This window comes from Tupaia chinensis, unplaced genomic scaffold (genome assembly GCF_000334495.1).
Source record: "Tupaia chinensis unplaced genomic scaffold, TupChi_1.0 Scaffold000624_1, whole genome shotgun sequence".
NCBI classification, from domain to species: domain Eukaryota; kingdom Metazoa; phylum Chordata; class Mammalia; order Scandentia; family Tupaiidae; genus Tupaia; species Tupaia belangeri.
In genome coordinates this window covers 1,226,915-1,233,540 of record NW_006160144.1, presented here as the reverse complement: position 1 = coordinate 1,233,540, position 6,626 = coordinate 1,226,915, and positions in this window count along the sequence as shown.

Below are 6,626 nucleotides of genomic sequence, written 5' to 3'. Positions count from 1 at the left end.
CACATGGCTACCTGCATGATTTGAACCTTAGAACTGGTGGCTTGGAAACCACATCGGGAGGGGCCAGCAGGGGTTAAGGTGCTGGGCTCCCACACGACTGACTGCGGTTCAAGTTCTGGACCGAGACTAGAAACTCACTCTGGGCATATGTGTGCGTGTGTTCCCAAAATCCTAGGAGGAGAATGGAGGAGAAGGGATTGGGGTCTGGCCACCCTCCTTGGGGGGAGAAGTTTCTCACTTTCCTTCTCACTGTTCCTTTCTGTCTCTCCGGTAAGCACGTGTGCCCTATAGTAAAAATGTTTCTCTAAAAACATAAATAAGTAGGTCCAGCCAGTGGCGTAGCCGTTACATTGCTGGACTCACATGGCCAGCAGTGATTCAAGTCCAGGACCGGTGTCTTGAAAGTCACGCAGGGCGTGTGTGTGTGCATGCCCAAGATCCCAGGAGAATGGAGGAGAAGGGACTGCGATATGGTCGCAATCACCCCCTAGGGGGTGATTTATCAATTTCCCTCTTACTATCTCTCTCTCTCTCTCTCTGGTGAGCACACACAGCCTAAGGCAAAAACCTCTCAAAAATAAATAAATAAGCTAACCACACCAGGCACATGTGTATGCATGTGACGCAGCCACCCCTCCTAGGGGTGCCTTCTCTGACTCTCTCTGGCGAGCATATGCACCCTGAAGCAAATTATAAATAAACAAATAAATCAATTTTTTTAAAAAGAAGAATGGGGGTGGACAGTGGCACAGCAGTAACGCAAGGCTCAGTGGAAGTTTCCAGGTTTATGCCTGGAGAGCTTCCTGGACAGGCTAGGGTGGAGGGGGGGTGAACATGCTTGTGATCCAAGATTAGCTGAGGCTGAGGGTGGATTGTGCTGTGTGGATCCCATGGTGCCTGTTTCTCTGCCTCTCTTGGTCATGGAAGAAAGAAAGAAAAATTTAAAAGAATGGTATTTCACGATACATGAAAATTATATAAAATTTTAATTCCAGTGTTCATAAATAAAGTTTAATCAGAACAGATCCAGGTCAGCAGGTGGCATGGTGGTTAAAGGGCTAGACTCCCACATGGCCGACTGTGGTTCAAGTCCTAGACCTGACAGCTTGGAAATCACGCCTGGCGCGCGCATGTGCATGCATAAAGTGCCCAAGATCCCAAGAGGAAAATGGAGGAGAAGAGATTGTGGCATGGCCATCCTGCCTGGGGGGTGATTTCTTACTTTCCCTCTCTTTGTCTCTGTCTCTTTCCAACAAGCATTCATCACCTATGGCAAAAAAAAAAAAAAAAAAGGCAATGCACATTGCTTATCAGCAATGGCTGCTTCCCACTGCAATGGCAGAGTCGCGTAGCTACACCAGAGCCCTGAGAGCCTAGGACATTTACTCTGGCTCTTTACAGAAAGGCATTGCTGACCCTTGACCTGAAGCTAACGTAGAATGCCTCTCTTACTGAAAATTCCACTGAAGTAAAGATTCATTAAACATTCTAAGTAAGGGGACAACAGGTGCCGTAGAGGTTAAGGTAGCTGGGTCCCACATGGCCGACTTCACTGGATTCCACATGGCCGACTTTGGTTTGATTCTCAGACCCAGGGGCTTGCCCAAAATCCCAAAAGGAAAATATAGCAATCACTCTCTCTCTCTCTCTCTCTCTCTCTCTGGCAAGCACATGCGCCCTATAGCAGGGGAAACAAATAAATACATAAAAATTAATTTAATTATAACGGGAGTCAAAGGGGAAAGTAGAATAATTTTCTACAGCTTATTAAGTCAATGAATCAACAATTAGTACAACGCGTGTGTGGGGTTGTCTTCCGGGAAGCGGGGGTCTTCTGAACACAGAACCCACCCGTTGCCCGCCCTCCTCCCCTGCTGATGGCATTCCCCTGGACTGTACTATGCTCCCTACTTGCCAGCCCCAGCTCTGGTGTACTTCCAGGGGCTAATCTCTTTCCGTGCCCTAACCCGACTTTGGAGTCCTGTCTAGTATTTTCTAAAATACACTTCTTGGATCTGTCCTTCCTTTCCACCACCTCCTCCTGAACTTTAACTGTGTGCCTGGACCATGCAGTCACCTCCCTGCCAACAATCATTTCTTAACCGTCCTACTGTCCTGCCGGCTGCTGCCAAATTAACCTTAGAGCGCCTGTTTATCCCCGCACTAGCAACCGTTTCGTTATGTTGTCCAGGCTGGTCTTGAACTCCTGGACTCAAGCCATCTGACTGCCTCAGCCTCCCAAGCAGCACACATCACTAAGTCCAGTCACCCTTTTGATGCTTCTCCCTCCTGTGGCCAAAATCCAGACTGGCCACCTCTCCCCACCTTCAGGCTCAGCACAGCTCAGTTCCCCGCAGACTTGGCGAACGCAGTGCAAGCACCTCCTCCAACCCTGTCACCCTGTCGTCGTCATAGGCAGGATCCACCTCTGAGACTGCAGCACAGGTCAAGGGGGAGAACGGCTCGCTCTGCACAAACACGCCTTCGATTCTAATTTATGCCTGATTTGCCTCTTAGAAACCGTTCAGACAGCTTTTGGGGAACTAAGTTCTACTCCAAGGTCTGCAGAGCGAGCATTGAGGATCAGACTGCTGAGCGAGGCCTGCCAAGTGGCAGGGCAGGATTGCCCCTCTCCCACTTGTGCAGAGACGAGCCCACGGATGGAGCACACGTGCGCAGGCAGTGGGCTGGGGCTGGGGCTGGTCCCCAGAGAGACTTTCATCTTTGCGAGCCTGCCTTTTCAGGGCACCGTGGAGGGTGGGCTTCCGCTTCTGTGCCGGGCGAGTGTGGTAGTGACCTGCATGCGGGGCCCTGGCTTCTCGCGCTGCCAGGGGACCCTGTTGGAGCCGCTTTTCATACAGATCATGGTTTTAAAATATGGGTAACCACTGGGCTGGGGGTGAACCAACTTTAAGAATAGACATAAGAGTAGAACAACCCTTTTGTATGGAACTTATCCCAGACTCTACCAGCTTTTTCTTTTTTTTTTCAATTTTATTTTTTCCAATTTTTGTGACAGGGCATGTGCACTTGCCAGACAGACAAACATGAAGAGAGAGGAAAAGTGAGAAATCACCCCCGGGGAAATGGCCATGCTGCAATCCCTTCTCCTTCTCCTCTTGGGATTTTGAGTACACAGGCCCACGCACCCAGCGTGAGTTTCAAGTCGCTGGGTCCGAGACTCAAACCACACTTGGCCATGTGGAAGTCCAGCACCTTAACCACCTCGCCACCAGCTGGTCCCATGAAGAGAACAAGATTTATAATTTTGGCAAATATAACACAATTCTAGCCAAAGTCCCAGTAGAACTTTGAGAAAAAATACTCTGAGATTCATCTGCACTGTGTTGAAAATGAAAACAAAGGGGTCTGAGCCCAGATAGAGATGAAGCCTTGAGATCCACAGCTTAAACCAGGGGCTCTTGGGACCGGATGGCGTAATGGTTACATCACTGGATTTGCACATGGTAGACCATGGCTGGAGTCCTGGGCCAGCAACTTAAAACTCACACTGAGCGTCTGTGCACGTGTGCCCAAAATCCCAAGAGGAGGATGGAGGAGAAGGGATTGCAGAGTGGCCATCCCCACTGGGGGTGATTTTTTTATTTCTGTCTTTCTCTCTTTCTCTCCAGCAAGCTTGCACACCCTTGCAAAAATCTCTCTTAAATAAAGGCAGAGTAGATGGTGCATTCACCAGGAGAAAAGGGTGTTCTAAAATAGGGGTAAGTCCATTGATTTAACTATCTCATTGGGTTACTGGCAACGTCATGATGTATTTTTCCATGTATCAAGATGTTGCCAACAATCTAATATTTTGAGGAAATTTTTTTTTCTTGGAGAGATTTTTGCTATAGGGCATGTGTGCTCGTCTTAGAGACAGAGAGACAGAAAGCAAGAAATCACCCTCTGGGAGGATGGCCACACCACAATCCCTTTACCTCCGTTCTCCTCTTGGGATTTTGGGCATGGGCATGCACGCACACACACACCCAGCATGAGTTTTTTGAAGCCACCAGGTCCAGGACTCAGACCACAGTCAACTATATGGGAGTCCAGCAATGTAACCACCGTGTGCTGGTCCCTTGAAGGAAATTTTTTAAAGAACTATTTATTTAATTTCATTTTATTTATTATTATTACTGTTATTGTTATTATTATTAATATTATCTTTGCTATAGGGCACATGCACTCACCAAAGAGAGAGAAAGTGAGAAAGCAAGCCACCAGGTCTGGAACTTTGAACGATGGCCAGCCATGTGGGAGTCCAGCACCTCAACCACCATGCCACCGGCTAGCCCTATTGAGGGAGATTTTTGATTCCCACCTCACATCATACACTTAATAAATTTCAAATGAATGAATAAGTATAAAGAATAAGATCATTAAAAGAATAGAGGAAAATATTGTCAACCTGTAGGTACCATAGAGCAATGGAAAAAAATCACAAAGGAAAATAGATTTGACTATAGGGGTTGACAGGTGGCATGGTGGTTAAGGACGCCGGACTCCCACATGGCCGACTGAGGTTCGAGTCCCAGACCTGGCAGCTTGCTTTCTCACTTTCCTTCTCTATTTCTCTCACTCTCTCACTCTATCGCTCTCTGGTCAAATTAAAAATAAATAAATAGGGACCAGCAGTTGGTGTAATGACTATGTCACTGGACTTCCATGTAATCAACCGTGGTTCGCGTCCTGGACCTGGTGGCTTAAACTCATGCTGGGCACATGTGCATGCGTGCCCAAGATCCCAAGAGGAGACTGGAAGAGAAGGGATTGCGGCATAGCCATCCCCCCCCCCAGGGGTGACTTCTCGCTTTCTGTCTCTCTGTCTCTCTCTGTCTTTCTGGCAAGCACACGCACCCTATAGCAAAGACCTCTCAAAAAAAAAAAAGTGAATAAATAAATAAAGTTAAATAAGCTAATTATTTTTAAAAAAGATTTAACTATATAAAAATAGATTTAACAATATAAAATTGATTTGACTGTATAGAAATTGAATCCTGTTGGTCAAAAACCAAAATAAAAGGCAACTGGGGCCAGCAGGTGGTTTGGTGGTTGAAGCGCTGGACTCTCATGTGGCTGACTGCAAATCAAACCCGGACCTGAGGGCTTGCTTTCCTGCTGTCCCTTTCACTCTCTCACTCTCTCTGTGTGTCTCTCCATCTCTCTCTGATGAGCACATGTGCCCTGTAGCAAAATTTAAAAGAATAATAATAGTAAATAAAATTAAATAAATCCTTTTAAAAAATAAGAAAAGAAGGCAACTAACTGGAGGAAATATCGGCTACGAATATAAGCACAGGTTAGTGTCATTCATACATTAAGTTAGGACTGGCAGGTGGTGTGGAGGTTAAGGGCACTGGACCCACATGGCCGACTGCATGGAGGCCAGGGGCTGTGAACTCAGTGCGGGGGTCTGAACACCTGCACTAAGAGTTGGTTTCGCGGCAGTCGCCATCAAACGGGACGATCTCTGTGCCTCTCTGTGCCTCGTTTTCCTTGTCACGAGGCCCTGTGGTTGCTTTCCTGCTCCTGTTTGGTCCAGCCCCCGCCCCCCACCCCCCACACACACACAAAGATCAAACCTCCAATCAATCAGAAGCATTTGCTTTGTAACGAAGCGAAGAGGACATGGGAGTGAGCAGTCACATGCTGGGGCCAGCAGGTGGCGTGGTGGTTGGGGTGCTGCACTCCCACATGACGGACTGTGGCTCGGGTCCTAGACCTGGCAGCTTGCTTTCTCATTTTCCCCTCTCCCTCTCTATCTCTTTCTGGTCAAATAATGATAATAAATAGGTAAATAAATAAAATAGGTGGTAAATAAAAGCATGGGTGACGGAGATGCACTTTAGCAAGGACGAGGCGCACAGGGTGAGGCCAGGCATGCAGTTGTGAGTGGGGGTGAGACTCCCCACAATGAACCTCTGTCTCCCTGACCCTCCACCGCTCGAGACGCCCTCCCCTGGCCCTCGGGTCCCTGCCCGGCATTCCAGCCTCATGCTGCCATCTTCTCTCCCCAGGTGCGCCTTGAACCAGGATGGCTGAGCCCCGCCAGGAGTTCGACATGATGGAAGATCATGCTGGAACATACGGGCTAGGGGAGAGGAAAGACCAGGGAGGCTACACCCTGCTCCAAGACCAAGAGGGTGACCTGGACCATGGCCTGAAAGGTTAGTGGACCGTGGCCACGCACTACCACCGACCTCGCTCTGGCAAGGGCTGGCAGGGAGGACTCACAGCCTGGTTTTCGAAGGAGGGTTAAATACTTGATCGTGCTGTGGGTAGAGCGAAGCCTCATTAATCTGAACGAGCAAAGGTAACTCAGTATGGGAGGGTATTTGAAAATGTACCTTTCCTGCACCAGTAGGTGGCGTGTTGGTGAAGGCGCTGGATCCCACGTGGCCAACTGTGTGGTTTGAGCCCAGGACCTCATGTCTTGAAGATCGCCCCCTGTGGGTGTACTGTGTGTGTGCCCAAGATCCCAGGAGGAGAACGCAGGGTACAGGACTACAGTGCGGCCATCTCTGGGGTGTGCTTTCTGTCTCTCTCTCTCTCTCTCTCTCTGTCTCTGTCTCTGGCAAGTGCACATACTCTACAACAAAAACGGAAAAAAAAAAAAAAACCAG